This window comes from Neovison vison, chromosome 13, assembly GCF_020171115.1.
Source record: "Neovison vison isolate M4711 chromosome 13, ASM_NN_V1, whole genome shotgun sequence".
NCBI lineage: Eukaryota > Metazoa > Chordata > Mammalia > Carnivora > Mustelidae > Neogale > Neogale vison.
In genome coordinates this window covers 9,596,888-9,619,727 of record NC_058103.1, presented here as the reverse complement: position 1 = coordinate 9,619,727, position 22,840 = coordinate 9,596,888, and positions in this window count along the sequence as shown.

Genomic DNA, 22,840 nt, shown 5'->3' with positions numbered 1-22,840 from the left:
CTTGGACACCTACTATGTGCCAGCCATTGAGCAAAGTACTGGGGTTGCTAAGGTAAGTATGATAACCCAGTTTTGCCTGCTCAGTGAGTACTGAATACCGAGTACTGAATACTGAATACCTGGAATCTGAATACTGAGCACAGTGACATGAAGATGGAAGGTGGTTTGTTATCTAGAGCCCCTGGGAAGACCCTACCTAGGTCCCTGATACTTGAATCCATAGACCTCCTCACTCCATTCTGAATCCAGTGTTTTGATTTTTATAGGAATTCTTCAATCTCTCCCAAATTCTCCAGATCAACTGTTTCTGCTTAAATAAACCAGTGTTTGTTTCTAGCAACCCCAGCATCCTAACAATAGTCCCAACCCCCCACCCCAGGATCTCAGTCTAGTGTGACAGACAAACAATGAAATGATGTGGGTTTGATATACTCTGGTTGTGATCACACTGGGAGCCCTGAGAGCCAGAGGAGGGGCCCCAATTAATTTTCCTTTTTTTTTTTTTTAAAGATTTCATTTATTTATTTGACAGGCAGAGATCACAAGTAGGCAGAGAAGTAGGCAGAGAGTGAGGAAGAAGCAGGCTCCCCGCTGAGCAGAGAGCCCGGTCCCAGGACCCTGGGACCACAACCTGAGCCAAAGGCAGAGGACTTAACCCACAGAGCCACCTAGGCACCCCCCGATTAATTTCTTATCCCAGGTTCTCTTTAGGCAAAGAGCCTCGAAAGCTTACCCTTGGGAGTTGCAGTTACCCACGGCTGGGTATGTAACAAGCCATCCACAGCTTTTAACTTGAAACACGGGTGCATCAGAATCTCGTGACGTTTGGGACTTGTCTGCGCTTAGCTGGTGGGTTCTTGCTTCGGGTGTCCCATGCTGTTTGCATGTCAGAATTCAGCGGGGGCTGGAATTATCTGAAGACAGTCCCCTGCAAATGTCGAAGATGGCTCACATCGGGTGACGGCACGCTGCGAGGGCAGCTGGAGCTTCAACAGGAACACCCCAACCTGGGGTCTCACGCAGCCTTCTTATAGCATGGTGGCTGCTTTAGAGAGAGACCATTCCTGGATCAACCCAAGACGCCCCAGTTCATGGTGCATAGCTTCTTAGGACGTAGCCCTAAAGGTCCCAGACTATCAGCAATGACACTTTCTATGGGTCAGCAAGTCACTAAGCCAGCCGAGACGCAAAGAGAGGAATTAGACTCCCTGTCCCTGAGGGAGAGTGGAAGTCACAGTCCAGAAGAGCCCATGGAGTGGAGATACTATCAAAGCTATCTTTGGACACTAAGATCTGTCTCATCAGGCAGTCCCCCTAGAACATTCCTTGGGCCACTAACGTGCCCCAAATAGGCAGCAGATACTTGGTGTCTGATCCTGAGTCTCTCCTAGATGTCAGATGTGACTCATTACTTTGGAAATACCAGTCCTCAGCATCTCCGGGCATCGTCACGAAGCTCTGTAACGCTCTTGGACCAAACCTCTAAGTTCTAGCTTTACACACTTGCTATACCCTTCTCTCCCAATATTGCTGTAAAGCAGGTTAAATTAAATAAATGAGATTTCTCATGCCAGCCTCTGGCTGTGAGGTTTGCACTCGGTTCTGTGGGTGTCCATGCCCGAGTGGGCTTCCCCAGGTAATGCTTCATTGTCCCGACAGGAATGGGAAGGCCTGGGGGTTAAGGGAGATCGGGCTTAGGGTGGGCGCTCCTCCGATGGTCACTGAGTGAAAGAATGATGACTGAATTAGTGGATTAATTAGTGAACAACCTGGTATTCTGCTCAGTGCAGTTTCTGGACCCTTGAAAACTCTATTGCGTCCCTTACTATTCTCATATTACGTACCTTCCTGCAGTTCAAGTAGGGGGAATTCAGGTCTGCTTTAGATTCAGGCTGCCAGGGGAGTGAGCAGGACTCACCTTTCCGGCTCCTGTACGAGCTGGTCACACATCCGCCTCCCTCCCTCCTTCCCCACTCCCTTCTGCCATCTTCCTTTCCCCACCCCACACAGCAAGGCTCCCCTGGCGTGCCCAGCGGAGCTGCGCTTACGCCAAGAACTGAACTGGACGTGACCATCGTCTCTTGAATGCGCCCTCTTGTCTGTTTACACGGCTGTGACAACTTGAGACAGAGCGCACGCCTTTCTCTTGGCTCGGCCCCCGTGACCCGAACTGCGGCTGACCCACAGAACAGCGGCCAATGCGTGTTTACTGGATGAATAAACAAATGCACGAGTGTTCCGAGTGAACGACTCGGGAAAGCTCACGAGTGTGGTTCCAGTTCAGCGACGCGCGAACATTTGGCTTCATCCGGGGGTTCATTCCACCTTGGGTTCTTGGGTCATTTCAGTTCAGGGTCCCGTGGAGGAATGTGGGGCCGGGTCGCCCACCCCGAGTTCTGAGAGTTCAGTTACCCAGAATGGATGCCTCTCTCTTGGGGCAGAGAGGTGCCCCGGGAGGGGAAGGCTTTCTTTTTGAATCCGCCACGGCCCAGGCGGGGAGACATGGGACAAACCCACAGCGAGGCAGGCTGTGGGCTCTGTGCACACCCCGCCTCCCTGGCGTGACCTTGATCGAGGACCCTCGCCAGGGGCTGCGCTGGTCGCAGACAATGCACAATGGGCACTGGTTTGGCCACAAGCGCTGCATTGAGCCTGGGCCACGGGTCCACAGGGTAGAGTTATGAGAGTTCTTTGTTCAGGGGCTCACGTGGGGGCTGCTTAGCCGCCCACACAAATATGCAAAGCCTTTCTAACCCTGGCTGTGGGGACCCCACCGGTCACCCTAGAGCTAGAACTGGACTCACAAAGAAGGACGAGGGCTGGGGAGAGGGGACAGACCCCGGGGCAGGCCGCCATTGGGGAAGAACCATGTCTGGGGATCTCCTTCCATGCAGGGGCTCTGCGCACACAGGGCGCATAGGTTTTGAAACCTGTTCCCAGGCTGTAATCTGAGGCTCAGAGAGGTCCGGGAGCTTGGCCAAGGCCACAGGGGGGCAGCGATCCTGAGGAGGATTACAAGGCCCCCAAACAGCTGGAACACAACAATTATGACCCCAAGAGCAGTGACGGTAGGAATCATGGAAGGATACTTGGTCGTTTCAGAAAACAAGTTTGCCTGTATTTCTGATGCGACCTTTGCAGGAGGCAAGCCAGATAGTGGCAAGAATGAGGGCTTGGATCCCAGCACTGTTTCCTATTAGCTGTGGGACCCTGGGAAGTTTGACTAACCTCCCTGTGCTTGGTTTATCATAGTACCTACCTCCTAAGCTTGCCCTGAGGATCAAGAGAGACATTGTGTGCCCAGCCCACAAAGAGTCAGGTTCATGGGCTCTTGGTATTGGTTTTGGCCTCACTGTTGCCAGGTGGCCTGGGGACTCACGCTGAGACCCTCAGAACTGTAACATCTGTGGGCCTCAGCAGAGCCGGGACAGCAGATCCCCCCCTGGGTTTCAGTTTCCCCATCAGTGAAATGTTAGGAGACAGAGGCCTTGGGCGAGGACAGGCTTCTCACGCTCAGCATGACTGACATTGGGGACCAGATAGTTCTTTGCCGCAGGGGGGCGGGGTTCCTGTGCATTGTAGGATGCTCAGCCTCTATCCAGAAGATACCAGTAGCCCATCCCTCTACCCCTCCCAGTCGTGACAACCAGAACTATGTCCAGAGGTTGCCGGGTGTCCCCGGTGGCAGAAAGATGAGGTTATATGTTATATTCTTTGCCTATCAGAGCAGGTGAAGAGAGGGTTCCATGTGCTCGGTGCTCTGCTGGCCACTGCAGGGGGCATGACCCTGTCCGTGAGGACCTCATCTTCAGATTAGGAACATTCAGTAAGCATTCACATAAGAAGCAAATTCTGCAAGCCTTCACCAGTACCTTTTCCATGCCAGATGCTGGATCTGGCCCAAGATCCTGAGGTCCAAGGTGGTGCCATGGTCACCCCCACCTTGAACCGAGAACCAAGAACTGTCCAGGTTCTCCTAGCTGGTGAATGCCTTCCTCTGTGCTTCCAGACATCCTCTCCCCCAGCCTCCCAACAACCCTTGGAGGTGATTTTTACAGACAGGGGATTTGGGGCTCGGTCAGGGATGGGGAGGGACTCGTCCAAGATCATGCTTTGACTTCGAGCCGACTAGCCTTGTTCCCGTGGCGGGTGGGGGTGGGGTGTGGAATCTAGATCCAGTCAAGGAAACTTAGGAGCCCAGGGCCAAGGCAGCCCCTGCTGGAACGACAGGGCCTGGGACACAGAGAACCCCAGCTCTGAGGCTTACTGGCAGGGCACCCTCTGCGCCTTGCTTCTCATTTCTGCGCAAGAGAGATAATCACCCCAACCCACAGCGTCCCTGTGACGCGCTGGTGAGGTGACACAGAGCCCCTGGAATGTAGTAGGTGCTCAGTAAACATCATGTGTAATGATTACGGCTGTCATCTCTAAGGGTGCAGAAGTGGTCATTGCAAGGGGAGGCCAAGGAGACTGGCCTGGGCAGCCTGCAGACGCCAGCTCCCGGAGCCTGCTGTGGGGCTGGCCTGGGCCTGGGGCCACACTGACAGTGGCCTATGTTTGATTCTGCGGAGCCAACAGTGCTCCCTACTGGACAGTCTTCAGAGTCGGGAGAGGGGTCCAATGGCCTTGACAAGGCAGGGGTGGGGTGGGGGGCCTGCAGGAGGGGCCCTAGGCCTGGCTGGCCTGACGGATCTTTCCAGCTAAGGAGCCTCTCGCTCGCTCACAAGGATCGTCCTGGCCCCTCTCCCAGGTGAATCCTTCCGTGTCAGCTGGAGAAGCCCCATCGTGCCAAGGACTGCCTTGCTTGGTTCAATTGAGTTCATTTCTCCACTTCTCTGATTGAGCTGTAGTGTCTGTCCTCTGTGGGAGCACATGTAGAGGGAACTCCGGACAAATGAGCTGAGTTATTCCGGGAAACCCGGCCCCTGGCTTCCTGGCTGCAGGACAGTAAGGGGTGGTTCCACGCTGCACACAGAGCAGGGACCCCCACAGTGGGCTGCCCCTCCGAGGAGCCGGGAAGAGCTCTGCGCTCGTGAACAGCCTTTTGTGCTGCGAAGTTCTCCCACCTCAGGCAGGGGCTGTGTTCATCTATCTCTTCCAGCCAGTGTTTCACAAGCTTGCCATGGAACGGATGGGAGCCTGGGCATCTGGGACACAGAGAAGCCTCAAGAAGGGCCAATACCCACCCAGGTAGAACTTCCCCTGGAAGTGACCCACCTCTCTGGTCCCCTGGTCATTCCCACAGGAAGAGAGGGTGGCAGTGGGGTTCCTTGTCTACTCGCTCGGATGTCAGCGTGGCCAGTCAGGAAGAAGCCGTGACGTCCCCTTGCACGTTGAATGAAATGAGCAAATGTGATTCTCACTCTGGGAACCAGACTTTATCACCCAAGTACGGCCAAACACGCTCAGATGGGTATCCTGGCCTGGGGAGCGAGCTGTGTGTGATCCCTGGTTGTCCGAATTCAAGGGGCGGGTCCATCAGACCTCAGCTTCTGTCTGCAACTGAGCAGGGAAGTGCTGCGTTGGAAGGAGAGGGGAAGGCAAGGGAGAGACCCAGTGGTCTCGAATGCCCTCATCCCGGGTCTGCAGCGACTGGGACCCTGCCAGGGACATCAGATTGTTCCCTTGCTCTCTTGACACTTTTCCACACCCTGTGTGTGTATAAATGGAAAGAAGGGCAATGTGGCTGAGCCGAAGGCTGGAGCAGAGGGTGAAGAGACTGCCCCTCTCCGGGCATGGTGACTCCTCGATGTACACACTGGTTTCCTCCTTCCCTAGCCTCAGAAGGAGAGTGTCTGCCTCGTGGGCTCTTGGGAAGCTTCAAGAAGACGAGGAGCGTTTGCTAAGGGTGCCTCTCTGCGCTCTTCTTGATGACAGGGGGAGCTGTGGTCATAGTCCGCTGATTCCCCAAAGGAGGTCCTGTCACTCTTGGGGCTTTGGGAGGTGAGACCTGCCAGGTTCCAAGTCCCTCCGGGTCCTGGCAGTTCCTGGAGGAACCGACGCTCTGGTCCTCTGTCCCCACCCAGGGCAGGGGGAGTGGGCTGTCCCGCACGGAGGAACCAGGTCTGCCCTCACCTGCGTATGACCTTTGCAACGCTTCCCTTGCAGGATTCTTGGAGACAGGCGAAGAGGACAAAGGGTGTCAAGAAGGTTCCGGCACCAGTGGCTGCTCAACACGTGGCTCCTCTTTCCTTCCCTCCTTATTTCCCTCCTCCTCTCGTCTGCCCTCAGGCCCATTAGCTTTGAGTTTGCCTCAAGTGACATAAATAATAAATGACCTTTCCCCTTCCAGTGCTTCCCCTTCCAGCCTGTTTTTAAGATAAATACATATTACTTGCCAATTTCTCATCCTTTCTCTTAAAACATTTTTACCCGCGCCCCCACATAATCTTAGAATTTCCCACGGGACTAAAGATCACATTCATTCCATCAAAAGGGGTATTCTCAAATGGAGTCAGGGGTGATTGCCCCCTGCCCCTGGAGACATTTCTTGTTGTCCCCACTGGAGGAGGGATGCTGTGGCATATGACGGGTCAAGGCCACGGTTAATGCTGAGCACCATACAATGCACAGGGCAGCCTTCCAACAACACAGAATCTGGCCGCAAATACCATCAGTGTCAAGGCTGAGAAGCCCCGTTCTAAATCAGCAGCCATGAGGAATATGAGTATCTCCGTGGGAGGTGATGGCCTTGGCCAAGCCACTGCTGCTCAGGATAGCCCCACTCCTGGGATGAGTCTGCCTCTGCCAAGTCCAGAAACAGAATTTCTGAGCAAGCAAAGTCCTCTATGTCCCTCCATGAGCATTTCCAGAGCCCGGGAACAGCAGGAACAGCTGGGCTGAGCAGCCAGAGGCCAGCCGCAGACTCTGCTTCTCAGCTCTCCTGCTCTGTGCCACTGGGCTGCCCACTTAGCGTCCCCAAGACCTACATAGGTCCACGTCCGTCAGTGGTTCCCCAAGACTGCAGTGACTTGGGAAACCTAGAAGGGATTTTGATGGCACAGGGACCGTTGCTATAACAGCAGACCACAATGTGAAATAATCTTTCCCTTTTCCATTTGCTTCCAAACATCCGGTGAAGTCAAGGAGAGAGCCTCTGCTTCGTGCTACTCTGTCTCTAACGCTTCCTCAACTTTCACTGATCTCCCTCCTTTAACCCAGAGCAGCCAGGCCCCAGGTTCAGAGCCATGGACCCGTGATCTCCCATCTGGCTGGGATTTAGTACACTGGGCTTACAGTCCTTGGGTTCTTTGTTGCGGCTACAGTCCTTCATAGCAGGCACCGCTGTTTTCCCATATTTGGTAGTGAAGTACAGCTTCCTTTGAACATGAAATTTTAAAAAGTAAACAAGTAGACTTGAGGATAAGTATTCAGTAAATAACAGCATGGGCGGTACAAGAAAGTGACAGGTTTGTGATGAGTGTTCAAGAATGCCTGCGGTTGGCATCTCTCTTTTTTTAAACAGCTTTTTTATTTTAATTTCTAAGTAGACACCATGCCCAACATGGGGCTTGAACTCACAAATCCGAGATCAAGAGTCATGTGCTCCACCAGGCACGCCAAGAATGCCTGGGGTTTAGAGCTCAGTTCTTCAGCCTCCCCATAGGAAATGGGAAGAACAGTCCGGCCCCTTGGGCAGTTGGGCTGGGTTACAATCGAGCAGCACGGGGCAGGGGAAGGCACTGGTCCCTGGTCTACTAGGCACCTGCAAGGTGCAGCTGTCTTCGGCACGACCTTCTGCATGTCCGTTATCTCAGGGTTTAGAGCCACACCTGCCTGCTTTTGCTCTCCTGCTTATGCCATCATCCTGACCTGGGAGTCAGAGGGCCTGTGTTCCAGCCCCAACTTGAGGGGTCAGTCCCAAGCAGGAACAGACAGGTATTATCCATATGATGGTGCAAGGATCCTAAGATCATAGTGGATAGATGGTAGAGGGTGAGAATGGGGGTGCGCACCGTGCTATGTGCATTCAAATGCAAACATCTGAAATACATTGTTAGCTGCTGACCAGCCAGACTTGCCCAGCAGGTGGCTGGTTTGAGACCCTCTCAACTAAAGCATTTGTAAGGCCGGTTTGGGTAGACACCCAGCACCAGGTGAAGCCTCGCTTGCTCCTTCCTTGTCCATCCTTCACATCCAGACTCAGGAAATGTCTGCTCCATTGAGCAGCAATGTAGCAGGGATGCTGCTGTACCTCATCCAAGGATCCTCTTAGGGACTGGGAATGTGTAACCTAAGACCATTTGCACAGGGAAAAAGTCTTTGTATTAGAAGATCAGTTCCTCTAGAGTGCAGAAGATTCAAATTACTACTTACCATTGCCCTCAAACAGATGTCTGGATGTGTGATAAGCTCTGAAGGAAGGAGCTGGCATATACTTCAATGTCAGAGGTAGAAAAAAGTGTGTGTCTTTAAACCATAGAAAACCCCAGGATGGCAAGTGCTACTCCTGAGAGTGGGTGTCTGGGCTGAGGTGGTGGGGAAGCCCAGATTCACGGCTCCCCACGTGAACTTGGTTGCTTGGGGCCTCTATCCTCTGGGAGGGATAGCAGGAAATACAAATGCACCATTTTCGTGTGTTACTCCTCTCTCTGCAAGCCCCTGCAGACAAATGTGCAAGTTACACGCATTTAGGTTGTAGCTGCACCATAGACGGCAAACAACCTATCTCTTACAAAGAATGACCAGCCACCTGTTAGAAGAATTTTGAGGACTATCATACTAATCATATCATATCGTATCATATCATATCATATCATATCAATAATAATTATACAAACTATATAATATAAATATATAAATTATAACAAATATATAAATACATACAGATTACATAATACATAAATAAAAATAATTATTAATTTTTTTGCCTCATTCGCAAAAACCCCCTTCTGTAATCCCAAATGCCTTGTTCTGCTCTAAATTTGGATACTTGTGCGCACCTTGGGCTGCCAGATAAAATACAGGGCACTCATCGACATTTGAATTTCAAAGAAACCGTGCATAACTTTAGCCTAAGTGTACCCCAGGCCATATTTGGGGATACTTCTATCAAAAGAGTAATACTAAATACTAAAATGCAAGTGTAACGAGGCATCGTCTCTGTGGACACGCAAATACCTGTGTGCGCGCACATACACACACGTGCTCAGGACACCTGTGTCTTAAGGTGCGCCTGTGCGCATGTGCACGCGTGCGTGCTCACAGACACGCATGCACGCTCACACACGCGCATGCGCACGCGCATCCTATTGCCCCCTCCTCTGTCGCTGGGCTTCGTTTGGTCCCCGGGGTGACTTTGAAAGATTTTTTTCCCCCGTTCTGGGGCCTGGAGCTGTTTCCCGCGGCCGGGCTCCTCGCCAGTCTCCCCGAGAGCCGCCGTCGCTGGGCAGTCGTTGGGCCTTCCCCGTTCCTCGGGTTTTACAGCTCGGGCCTGGCTCGGGAGCGGAGGCCTGGGCCGGGCAGGCGGCTTCCCCTCGGGCTCAGGGCCTCGGCCTCCGTCTCCCCGATGGCGGCTCCATTACCTTCTGGCCTACAGGCCGGCCGGCTGGGGGCTTTCTGGGATCAGGCCTCTTCCCTCCCGGCTCCCCAGCGGCTCATATCCCGGTTTATGGCCCCCGGGCAGCGCCGGGGGGCCTGCAGCCTGGATGTTGGGAGATTTTTATTGGCGTCTCCGGCAAGATGAGGGCCGTGGGGGTCCTTCGGGCCTTCCGGAGCCGCTTTATTGGAGCCGGCCTTCCAGACGCGCTGGGGAGCAGCGATTTCCAGGGGAATCTGGTTTCTCTGCTGGGCTCGCACCCCCTTGCCTCTGTGTTTGGCTTGGCAGCGCCTGGCCTGGCCTGTTTTGATCCTCACCTCGTGCTGGGCTTTTGTGGCCTGTCTGTGGATGAGGTGGCGCGGGGCGGCCATTCCCCCGCAGCCACGGGGACACAAATGGAGCTTTGTGTCTGCGGCCGGCAGGTGGAAGGCGAAGGGCTCGAGCCCTTCCAGGGCCGAGGGGAAGTGCTCTGGAGTTGGAAGGCATTAAGGTGCAAATAAAAACCACTCCACCTCGTCTACACCTTGGGAACCCAAGCTCGCTGGTGAGAGAAGATCAGATGGCTGGGTCTGCGTTGCCGCCGGCTCCTTTGGGATCCAGAGTAGGGTAAAAGAGACGGGCGAGATCAATATTCTACCAGGAGATTTAAATGGGAAAAAAAAAAAATAAAAAAACCTGCAGGGGGAGTTAAGCTCACTCTCCTCTCAGAAGGAGGGGACAGATGGCAGGGGTGTCGTGGGCGCTGAGGTAGGAAGGAAGTGCCCTGGGAGAATCTGCCATCCGGGTCCAGAGGGTCCTGGGTATCCTGTGGTCCTTTCTCCATTTGGTGACCCCCAAACCAAATGAACAACCATCCCCCTTTACATAAAAGATTCAAGGGCAGTCTTATAGACTGGATGGTGTTGCCCTGAACTCCGATGTTGAAGTCCTCCCCCTCCCCGGACCTCAGAATGTGACTGTATTTGGAGACAGGGTCTTCAGACCGGTGATTAGGGGAGAACGAGGTCCTATGGGGTGACCCTGACCCAGTCTGACTGGTGCCCTTCTAAGAAGAGGAGATTGGTTCATAGACCCGCACACAGAAGAGGACTTGCAAGGACCCAGTCGAGAGGGTCTCAGAAGAAACCAGTCCACCGTCCCCTTGATGTTGAGACTTCCAGGCTCCAGACTGTGAGGAGATGGATTTTTGTTGTTTAAGCCCCGAGTCTGTGGTGCTTTGTTACCACAGTCCCAGCACGCAAGCGCAGTTAGCAACAGGAGGGAAGTTATCGGTAGAACTTGAATTAACTTATTATTTTTTTTAAAGTAAGCTTCTTGCCCAGAATGGAGCCCAATGTGGGGCTTGAACTCACAACCCTGAGATCAAGACCTGAGCTGAGACCAAGATTCAGACGCTTAATGGACTGAGCCACCCACGCATCCGTAATTTTATTTTTTGTACTTGGTGGTACTTGAGGGGGCAACCGCATAGCTGAGGGTGCCGTGGAGACACTGGCCACGTGTGCTCGTTTTACCTGTAAACAGTCCACGGGCAGCTCACCCTCACTGCCCTTTGCTCCTGCCATGTTCTCGGTGGTTTGGACTGCCCGAGAAGTGGACCCCAAGATCTGGGTGTAAGTGGCTTACAGGGAAGTGGTTCTGGGAAGCCTGTGCGGGGCGAGGAAGGACCTAAAGCCAAGGAAAGGTGAGCTACCCGGAGACTTGCTATTGTGAGCAATGGGCCCTTGGTCCTGCAGAGGACCCGTGGGGACACTAGCACTGCTAAGAACTGTCCCTCCAAGGGCAGGAAACTGGGGTGTCTTCTTGTCTTCTCATCCAACCATCCCTCATTCATTGAGAGCTACCCTGGGCGTTGACTTCAGTTGCAGGAGAAGGTGACCAAGCCAGAGACACAGAAGATGGCCTGTGGTGGCGGGGGGAAGGAGGGCGAGCAGGAATGTCTCTTCAGGGTGGCCTTAGGGATGGGGGTGGCTCCATTGTCTGTCTCCATTGAGGCTGTGGGGTTGTCCCAGGACCAGCCCCCTCTCAGGGGGAAAGCTTCCCCCTCCCTCCCTCCCTCCTGAATTTGTTGAGTAATTACTGTGCGGGGGGATGCCAAGCACCTGCTTTGAGCCTAGTGACAAGCCAGGGGATATGAAAATGAGTAACTTGGCAGTTCTGTGAGGGGCTCTGGATGCCTCTCCGAGGGTCCCATGCAGTGGGGTACCCCATGAGTGTGATGGATGTGCGCATGATCCTGAGTGTATCTGCTTTGCCAGCTTCGGCAAGGGAGGGGAAGTATCAGGGACCCGAATAGTGATCACAGAGCTGAACTGGATTCTTTAATCTGGTCATTTTGGTACTAAACCTCTTTAAAGAAAAAAAAAAAAAAAGTTCCATCTGTCTGTTTCCTAGCTCTGTTTCTCAATTGTTTCTTAACACAAAGAAGCAGAAAAGAGGTGTGATTAATTAGCATTCCCCCAGCCCCAATATTTGTACAGATGGATATGTGACTTTCTACTTTATTATTTTTAATCAACTTTATTGATCTATCCTTTACATACTATAAAGTGTATAGTATGACAAATTATGTACGCACGTGATAACTACCCCTGTAAAGACAGAGACTACCTCCATCATCCTCGGAAGTTCCCGTGTGCTCTGTTTCAACCAGATAAGTCACACCCACCCCAGCCAGGCAACTTCCAATCGATTTCAGTCATTATGGAATAGTTTGCTTATGTTGCGGCTTCACGTGCATGGAAGCATCTAGAATATTCTGTTCCAAGACTGGCTTCTTTCATAAATGTTCCTTCCTTTTTTACAGAGTCATACTCCTCTGAATAAGTCTTTATGCAATCTTATGTTTTCATTCTCTTGGGTACAGACCGGGGGGTAGGATTGCTGGGACGTGGGGTGGGTTTATGTTTAACTGTGTAGGAAATTTCCAGACTGTCTTCCAAAAGCATCCCTCCAGTGTATTTTGGGTGATCTACTAGAATTCCAGGTTCTCCCTGTCATTTGCAGCACTTAGTATTTTTAGACATTTTTATTTTAGCTGTGTATCTCATCTGTACTGTACATTCATATCTTCTTTTGTGAGGCTTCTCTTCAAGACTTCTGCCTATTTTTAAAATGAGGTTGTTTGTTTCCTGATTGTTGAATTGTAGATGTCCCCTGTGTGTACTGAATATAAGCCCTGTATCAGGTAGATGCCTGCAAATATTTTCTCCCAGTCTATGCTTTGCCTTTTCAGTTTCTTAACGGTGTCTTTATTGTTGTTGCTTTTACAAATAAGAAAAGAGCTGTAGTCTCTTCTAGAAATTTCTTTTTTGCTTTAAAAAAATTATTAATGACTTTATCATAGTATACTTTCCGTACCGAAAAATATACTTCTTTTTGGTGCACATTGATGGTGTGTGGGTTTTTTCTTTCTCCCCCTTTCAGCATCCAAAAATGTTGCAAACTATTTAGAGATCCAATCCAACGTTCTTACCCATATTTTTTTTCCTGGGCGAGTGGGAGACTGCTAGTGTTTCTAATGTGTGATTTTAATAGAAATATCTGCTCAAAATCGTAAAGAAATACATGCTTCTTATTTAAAAAAAAATTAAACACTATAGTCAGGAAAAAGTAAGTGACACACTGGAAGTCAACTTCAGCTTTTTGGTAGTGAGCCAAACTCTGATATTTAGCCTTAGCTTTAGGTTGGCTTTTGGAAGGTCAAATAGTTGATGCCAACTTCAATGTCGTTTCTGGCATCCCTGCACTTGTGTGTGGTCAACAATCATGTGATTGTCTCCTATCTAATCATCATAACAAGAGCAGTGATATGGTCAAATAGTTGATGCCAACTTCAGTGTCGTTTCTGGCATCCCTGCACTTGTGTGTGGTCAACAATCATGTGATTGTCTCCTATCTAATCATCATAACAAGAGCAGTGATATGAACAAGGCATGGCATTCAGATTTGTTAACTGTTAAACACCCTTTCTGAAGTATCCGTAAGCCTCCTAGATGCAGCTCGGAGTGAGAATCTCTTCTGTGCTTTATGTGTTGAAATGATGTCAATGAGCTGAAGGAAAAATGCACATTTGTTCTTGCATACATATGCTGCAACAAGCATGTGTCAGAGTTGTTCATTTTAGTCATAAAAAGGACTATGAACTTTCAAATCATTAAAATAGGGGAATAGTGGACAGTAAGGTGGTGGGAAAGTGTGTGTTAGCAAGACAGCTTTAAGAAAAACATTATATCCTTAAATTGTTTTGGGGAACCAAGATACTATAGAACCCAACCTTGCTTGAAAGTGAACGTCTCCTCGGTGAGATGGGACCCCCTCAGAGGAGGGGCCATAAAACATCCCATTAACTGATGTCCCAAACTTCTCTTTCTGCACTCTGCCAGCCCTTAAAATGTCACTATAATTTGAATACAAAATTGTAATAATTAAGTTTTTCTATAAAATGATGCAAAGCTTTGGTCTCTTCTTTGACTGAAAATTCTTTTTAAAATAGACTTTATTATTTCACATTCACATCAAAATCGAGCAGGTATGTGGTATAGAAATTTCCCATATACCTCCTGAGCCAACAGTATCTTTTGAAGAGCAAAATGTTTTAATGTAGGGAAGTCCAATTGGTCAATTTTTTCTTTGATGGCTAGTACTATTTGTATCCTGTCTAAGAAATCTTTCCTACCCCCAAGGTTACAGAGGTTTTCTTCTTTATTTTTTTGACAGTTTGACAGTGTTCCCTCCTACATTTAGGCCTGTGATTTATTTGAGCTAATGTCTGCGTATGGTGGTGGGTACTGACTGCTTCTTGCCCTTCTTCATGAACGAATGCTAGGATATCTGTAATATGCAGACTGTGCCTCATGAGTTCATACTGATATTTCTAAGCCAAATCAAAACCACAGAGTGTTGGGACACCGGGTGTCTCAGTGGGTTAAAGCCTCTGCTTTCGGCTCAGGTCATGATCCCAGGGTCCTGGGATCAAGCCCCACATCAGGCTCCCTGCTCAGCGGGGAGCCTGCTTCCCCACCTCTCTGTCTCTGCCTGCCTCTCTGCCTACTTATGATCTCTGTCTGTCAAATAGATAAATAAAATCTTAAAAAAAACAACAACACGGTGTTTTTTTGTTTGCTTGCTTGCATTAGTTAACTTCTCTATCACATCTTTTCTTCCTTCCACACCAAGCATCCCACTTATCAAGGATACCCGGATGTCCGCATTCAAATACCCCATAACTAATCATTTATGGGATCTCATAGACACACCAGCCATGCTAATATTCACACAACCACCACCAATTTTGATTACTGACCACAGTTAAAAATGTTTTCCATATGCTTCTTTCTCCTCTACCCACTGTTCTGTTGCTGTCCCGTAGCTCCCTAATCAGACCACGGGGCCAGCGCATCTGTATGTAGGTACGTGTTCCATTCCCCACGACCAACTGTGGATGCCTCTCTACTCTTGTGATCACAGCTCGTTCTCTAGTAGATTTCTTCAGGAGCAGTGACGCAGACAGTATTTCCTGATTCCTGCACGAGGGTAACACTTTGTGTCATCTTTATACCTTCTGTGTTCGAACTTAGGTTTTCCTAATCTTTGGCTCTCATTTTCTCTTCTTGTGTATCTTGACTGGGTGATTACATTTTCTGGTATAAACTGTTGATGTGAAAAGTTTTCTACAGCAAGTCACTTTTCTTTACCCTTATAAGTCACATGCTCTTTGTCCCTAAGCTCTCAAAGGACTTTTTCTTTTTCCTTAAAGTCTGTGGTTTTAGTAGACTTGTCCGGTTGATGTTCTTAGGTACACAGTGGGCTCTTTCAGGATGAAGCTCCAGATATTTTGCTTTCAGGAAAGTGGTCTTGAATTATGGTTTTAGGTTTTTTTGTTTTTTGTTTTTTTTTTTTTTCTATTTCCTTGCTTTGGTTTTCTTTTTAAGGGTGTCCCATTATCCATATGTTGGACTTGTTTTATTTTTTATTTTTTATTTTTAGCATTTGTCACTGCCTTTCAAACTTCATCTCTTTCTTTACTTTTATTTTTAGAATATATCTGCTTTTCATCCTCTGTTTCTCTTTAGGCATTTTCTGTGCTGCTGATGCAATTGTTTCTTCTAGTTCTGTCCTCATTTCTAAAATATTTTTTATTTCCAATTCTTGAATTTGGTCTCCTCATTTTTGTTTTAGATACACTTCATATGTTTTTACGTGACTTGTATCGTATTATTAATGACTTTAGACTTTTTTTAAAAAATAGGTTTCCATTTTGATCTATTTTTGTGAGTATGTCTTTCTGGTATACCTTGTTGTCTGTGGGTTTATGATTCTGCTTCTTTTCCCCTTTTTTCTTATTTTTTTAATGTTATTTCTTTTTTTAAAGATTTTATTTATTTATTCAACAGAGAAAGAGAGAGAGAGCAAGCACAAGCAGGGGGAACACAGGCAGGGAGAGAGAGAAGTAGACTCCCCACTGAGCAGGGAGCCCAATGTAGACTCGATCCCAGGACCCTGGGATCATGACCTGAGCTGAAGGCAGAAGCTTAACTGAGCCACCCAGGCATCCCCCTTTTTTCTTATAATAACACACTATAGGATTGTCCCTGATAATTTTTGAGTGTTCATTTGAATATTCAGGTAATTTTCTTGAACTTTTTCCAGGAGTTTTGTTTCAGATAACCCTAACTTCACAGAGCTCCTTCTTCTGTTGTTTTCATGCAATATTTAAAAATAAGGTGTTCCACTGAGTGTCCTGACTGTTCCTCTTGCCTTTTATCTTTTTCTCACGTTGTTCCTTTATTACTCAGATTTAATTCCCCTTTCTAGCAGTCCTGTGCTCTTTCTAATACAGAGCTGGAAATGTATGGGTCCCTGACTTCGAAATTCTTCCTAGGAATTTCAGAGACATTTCTGCTGGTGAGATGCCTGCAAAGGTAACCAAAAAAGAAGACATTGAAGTCACCTGTGTCACTGTGTATGGGACATCCCTTCCATGAGAAATGAGAAGACAACTAGCCCTCTAAGGAGGCAGCTTCTGTCTAGCTATGGGTTCAGTGGAACTTGGGGCCTTACAGGAGATGGGGGGAGGGTCAAAGCACTGTCCTTTAGGCAAATGTTCATTCTGAAGCCCACACGTACTGGACTTGAGCTGTTCTGGGCCTTCTCTTGACATAGGGATGAGAGCACAGTGTTTCCGAGACTGATGAGGTGGGTTGTGATTGTGGTTTCATTCATCTCTGAGGCAGATACTGGGTGAGCATCTGTTAGGGACTGCCCTGGGCTGGGCCCTAGCAACAGACGAGACAGATAGTGTGTGTACTCAGGGGAATTCCAGTTCTCTTCTCCTGCCCATAACATCGAAAATTTATCCGCACCAATAAAAGTATCTCCAAACCTCTAAAGTCACAATTTCTGCCCTTGGGAACAATGACTCAGGGAGTTTAACCTTCTTGAAAGTAGAATCCGAACAGGAAATTATTTGGGTTTCTCTTTCTCTTAAAATGCACATACAAAACAAACACACAAAATGGAACAAAATATGGTATCGGTGTCTCAGTTTCTGGTTTTAATTTTCCCCTGTGGGGCCCAAATCAGATTGGAGTTTCTAAGGAAGTGCATCGTGGTGGGAGTGGACCCTCGTCTGGAGCGGGCATTATCTTCTGCTTTTGCCTAGGCGTTTCTATGACCTCCGGACCAGCCCATCATTTGGGCCTGACTCTGTCATGAAATGTGATAAATGAGGCCAAAGGGTCCCTTCCAGTGTTCAAGAGAATCTGAAAATTCCACAAGCAAAACATTTATTATCTGAGAACTTGTTGGCAGAATTTACAGCCCTTGGGGAAGACAGGAGGGTCATCAGAGTTCATTATCTTGGTTTTCCTAAAATTAGGGAAGCAGAAGAGTCCAAAACAGGATGAGTTTATAAAATTATGTTGTCTGGGAGGTTTGCTTCACCGAGTGGGTTCAGTTCACCGAGGGCTGTTCACTTCCTTCTCTGTGTGCCACGCACCAGGCTGTGCCGAGACAGTCCCAGCTTTTATTATTTTTTTAAAGATTTTTTATTTATTCATTGAGACAGAGTGAGAGAGAGCAAGTGGGGGAGGGAGAAGAAGAGGGGGGAGGGGGCAGAGGCAGAGGGAGAAGCAGGCACCCCGCTGAGCGGGGAACCTGACACAGGGCTCCATCCCAGGACCCCGGGATCATGACCTGAGCCGAAGGCGAAGCCGAAGCCACCCAGGCGCCCCCGTCCCAGCTCCTAAAGGCAGGCTGAGTGGGGAGGAAACCAACATTTATTGGTCAGTTTCCATGGACCCGGTGGAGCTCCCGCCAGTCCTTAAGGCAACCCCAGGGAGGTACAGGTGAGGGAGTGGGGGCTCCCAAGGGTTGTTGGGGTCAACCATGGTGAAGACAGGGCTTGGGCCAGGGCATCTGAGTCCATGGCCCCCACCTAGAGAAGGTGTATGCACCGGGACCACCCGCCTCATCTCTAGTCTCAGCTGTCCCCGGAAGTGCTGGGGACAAGCGAGAAATCTTACAGCAGCTCACTCGTCTCTGGCTTGAAGGAATCTGAACAATCCAATACTTCTCATATGATTCAACGGAAGGTTGAGGCGCCCAGGAAAAGAATCGTTATCTGGCACGAAGCATGGGTAATTCTGCAGCAAAAGACAGGGTGAAGGACCTGCCTTAAAGTGTCCAGGAGTACGATTCCATTTGCATCCTCAAAACCTTGCTTCTCCCTCCACCTGCCTCTATCCTTAGTTCTGGGCTTGTGGGGGCAGAGCTCCTTTGCCCCACCCTGCACCTCTTACATTTTCTTGGCTGCACCTGAGCCCAGCTCTGCCCTGGGCCCCTGCACCTGCTGGGAGGGAGGCTGGTCTAGTCCCGGTCTCTGGCCTGGAAAGAGGGTTTGCAGGCATCCCAGCTCCCCCTTCAGCTGTGAGTCTGCCTCTTGTGCATTCAGAGCTGAAGTTGACTCCAGTCCTCTCTGGCCGGTTCTCCTAACAGCTCCCTGCTGCTTCTCCTCTTGGCCCTGCCACCTCCCCCAGCAACAGCCGAGGGACCTTGTTAGAACATAAAGCCTATCACGTGTCCCCTGCTCCCTGCTCAAACCGCTCCCATGGCTCAGGCTTAGAGTGTGGGAGACCTCAACCCTTCCTGCAGCCTACAGGGCCCCACACTACCTCCCGCCAGCCCCCCAAGAACAAAGCCTCGGGCCTGGTACATGCCAGGCACTGAGCAAGGCGCTGGGCACTCAGTGGACAGACTGAAGTCCCTGTCCTCCTGGGACTTACAATCTGGCGGGGAGATGGAGAGTCACAATAGGTGAACCTGCAGGTCAGAGACACCAGCAGCCCAAAGAGAAACCCACAGACTAAGGAAAGGCTGGGGGTCTGCTGTTCGACAGGGGTGGGGGAGTGCTTTGTGAGAAGCGTGGTCAGGAAGGCCTCTGGGACAAGTGGGCAGGGGGGCAGAGACTCTGGTGAGGGGACGGTGTGCGCCTGGCGGTGCTGGGGACTCGGGTCCACTGAGGGGCTGTCCTGGGGTCCTGGTGCAGCTGCCTGCCCCTCCCCAGGCCGCCTCCCCCAGAGTTCAGGACATTCACACCTTTGTGTTACTCAGGTCTCCACTGAGTCCTTGCCCACAGGGGCCATCCCCCTTCACCTCCCCTGCCCCGCCTGCTGTGCTGTGTGTGTTGAGACTTCTCCACGTCACCTGGGCCCCACCTGAGAGATCTGGGCCATTCCTGGCTTCCTGCCCCTCACCCTCGCTTCCCAGCTTCCCTCAGTCTACCAGCTCCCCTCCCCTCCCAGGCTCTCCATCCCAGGAGAGGACTCCACACCTGATTCCTGGAAAGAAAGGAAGGGCTCCCAGGTGTGTCCCACTCCCGCCTGGTGCGTTGGTCAAGTTTCCGGGGAGAAACAGAACCAACAGGATATGATGCGTAGCGGGAATGGGACTTGGTACAGAGAACGTGTTCACACAGTTACGGAGGGAGCCGAGAAGTCCCGGATCTGCAGTGGGCGAGCAGGAGACCCGGAGAGCCGCTGCTGTCGTTCCTATCAGAGTCCGAAGGGACCCAGGAGGGCCTGGTGTCAGCTTCTGCCCTAGGGCAGAAGACCCACCGCCGCCCCAGCTCGAGCAGACAGGCAGGTGGGATTCCTGCCTACTCGGTTTGTTCTGTGCCGCTCTTCAGCCAACTAGAGGGGGCCCAGCTCATTATGGCGGACAATCAGCTTGACTCATTCTACGGATTCAAGTGTTAACCTCATCCAGAAACACCCTCACAGACACACCCAGAAGATTCAGGCACCCCGTGGCTCAGTCAGGTTGACAGAGGAGAAGCCATTGGTCTCGGCACACCTTCAGCCTATGTCCAGTAGTGGTCCTTGTCCCTCTCTCACATCTGCCGTATGAAAGGCGTGACCCTCTCGTCTGGGGCCAGTCCCTCCCGTTGTGCACTGGGTCTGTCTCCAGAAAGCAAATCAACCAGCATTTTCTACTCCACATTTCCCGAGATGGTGATATGGGCAAAAGCCCAGTGAGGGAGGGGGAGGTGATGGTTCCTGGAAGGATGTGCAGAGTCGGGGTTTGAGGTCTCAAATGGATGTCCAGAAAGGCATTCCTGAAAAGGCCCCACCTTTAGGTCTAGACTGAACAGCCCTCCGGACAAGGCCCTCCATGGCGCATGCACTTACTCTCCCTTGGGACCTCTCCGGAGCCCTGGCCTGCCCTCTCGGGCCTGTCTGAGCTTCGTGTCACCCAACCCTCCTGGGCTGGACAGGACTTTCTCACTGTGGATGTCAGAATCCCAAACCCAACTGGTTGAGGGAAAAATGAGGATTTATTGATCGATGTAACTGGGAAGTTCACGAATGGGGCTGGCTCCAAGACTAAAATCACTGGCCTCAGTTTCCCTTTGTCTCTCACACTCAGACACACACACATACACACACACACACACACACCCCAACATGCCTCTCCAGGGTCCTCTGTGAGTAGAACTAGTTTTTCCTGCTATAGGTGAGTTTCTTCTTTTTGTCCCCAAGGAGACAAAATGTCACAGCTGCAGAGAATCCCGGCATCTGGCATCCCAGCTCAGTCACACTGAAGGTAGACCTTCTCGCTCTCTCCCTCCATACTGAGAGTCCCAGCAGGAGATAGGTCCTGCTCAGTCCCCCGCATTGCCTGTATGATTACCTGCCTATGGCCGCAAGACCGGAAGCTCTGCTTGGCCAGGCCTGGGTCACGTGACCACCCCCTTGGCCAGGGCACCAGATCGGCGGGCGCGCTGGAGGGCAGAGCAGGTCAAAGAAGAGTCTGTCTAGTCCAGTGCCCACATTTTCCCATGGGTACAAAAGGAGAGAGGATCTTATTAACTGGGGATGCAAATGGGGTATTCATAGTTACCCTCCAGGATCCCCCCATTTTGGCAGAAATTGTTTCCAAGGCTGCTTTCCCCCCAAGAGCAGGGGACATCCAAGGAGGCAGTGGAAGCCAAGGGGGGCCCATTGCCCCTCTTCGCGCACACCCCAGCCCACCCCATCCGAGCCCAGAATCCAGAGAGCTTCGAAGACGCCCGTTCGTTCGGTCTCCAGAAGGCCCAGCTGAGATCTGTTCTAATCCACCCGCGTGGAAAGGTTTCCAGTGTGTTTATCCCGTTGCCATGGGTTTGCTTTCTGCGTCAGGCACTCTGTCAGACATGACAATTGAATAATATTTTTATTTTTAGGCATGGGTCACCAAGTCTTTTCATTCCACTGCCAGGCTCGCCTCCGCACCGGAGCCCCAGGGAACAGGGCCTCCGGGCGCCTGGAACTTGAAAGCCTGCAGCAGGAAGCAGGGTGGGCGGCGTTGGGACTGAGCTGGACACTGTCCTGGGGGCAAGAAGCCCCTGTCTCGGTGGGGGTCCATTTTGTGTGTTGGCGGAATGACGGTAGTTGGTCTTGGCCAGGACCTGGGTGCCATCAGGCCCAATGCACGAGGCTGGCAGGGTGGGCAGGCAGGTGGGTGGGGCGGACGCACTGTGGGAGGTGGGACGAGGGCCACACGGTTGGTGGCCTGTGGTAATGGTAGCGGGGAGCAGTCGGCTGCTCAGGCACATGGTCGGGATCAACAGACAACCACGGACGCCCAAAGGTGGGATGTAGGCTTTAAGTGGAGGCGGGAATGAGTCTCGAGGCTCTAATCAATGTGGGGGGCGCTCAGAAGGAAGACCCTCCCGTGAAGGGCTGGGTGCAAGTCAGGCAGGACCTGTGGACAGGGGCCCCAGGCAGCCTCAGTTTCCTCATCTGTGTGATGGGGGTAATAACTGTCGTTGCCTCAAGGGAGCGATGCGGGGGTTATGGGTGGGGGTTAGCACACGCCTGACATAGGGTGACCGCCATGTGAGAATCAGCATGTGTGACCATCCCTCCTGTCACTTCCCTGTTCAGGACCCGCCTTTGGCTTCCCAACCCCCACCCTGTGTCTTGTCCACCTCTGCCCTGCCCCCACACTCCGACCATCCCCAGGCACCTGCGTGCCTTTCAGAGGCTGGACCGTCTCAGATTCCCCCCCAGCTGGAGGGACATCCCCGGGGCTTATTTCAAGGTTCTGCTGATGTCATCTTTAAAGGGTTCGGATGGAGAATGAGTCTGGTGCCTTGAAGAGGAAGGACCCCTGGAAACAGACCTCAAAGGAGGTGACGACATGCTACCCGCAGGGAGCTGTCCCGAGAGGTGATCCGTGGCCACTGACCGTTTCACGGGCAGGAGGAGTCCCCAGAGAAGGGGGAAGGCGGGGGCCCAGCCTGGAAAAGCCTTGGCAGGCTACGGGGTGCGGCCTTCATGCCCACTAGAGGGGGGATGCGATAGGGCTCCTTGCTCCTGCTTTGAATTTAAAAGAGGGAAAAAATCCAGGCGAAGGGGCGTGAGTCACGAAGAGACAGCGCCACCTGTTTCTTGAAGCTTGCTGTTTGGGGAACAATGAGGCGCCCCCCACAGGGCCACTGTCACCGCGCACCCCAGGTCGTGGGGCTCCTCCCAGCAAAGGGCTGGGGTTCTTCACCCTGGAGCTGTTCTTGGTGCCCGAGGCCGTGGTCAGGGAGCGCGGGGGCGGGCGAGCCCGGAACAGGCTTCTCTTCAGTCCGGAGCGTGGGAAGCCGGCTTTGGCCAGAGGGCCCGGCGGAGGCCACTTCGGCAGGGGAGGCGTGGGACCTTAAACCTGTGTTTACTTTAAGCCCATTTCCTATTGAATCTGGACTCAAAGTTGTTATGAAAAGAGAAGTCTCGGTGGGTAATTAAATATTTATGCTCTTATTTAACAACAATT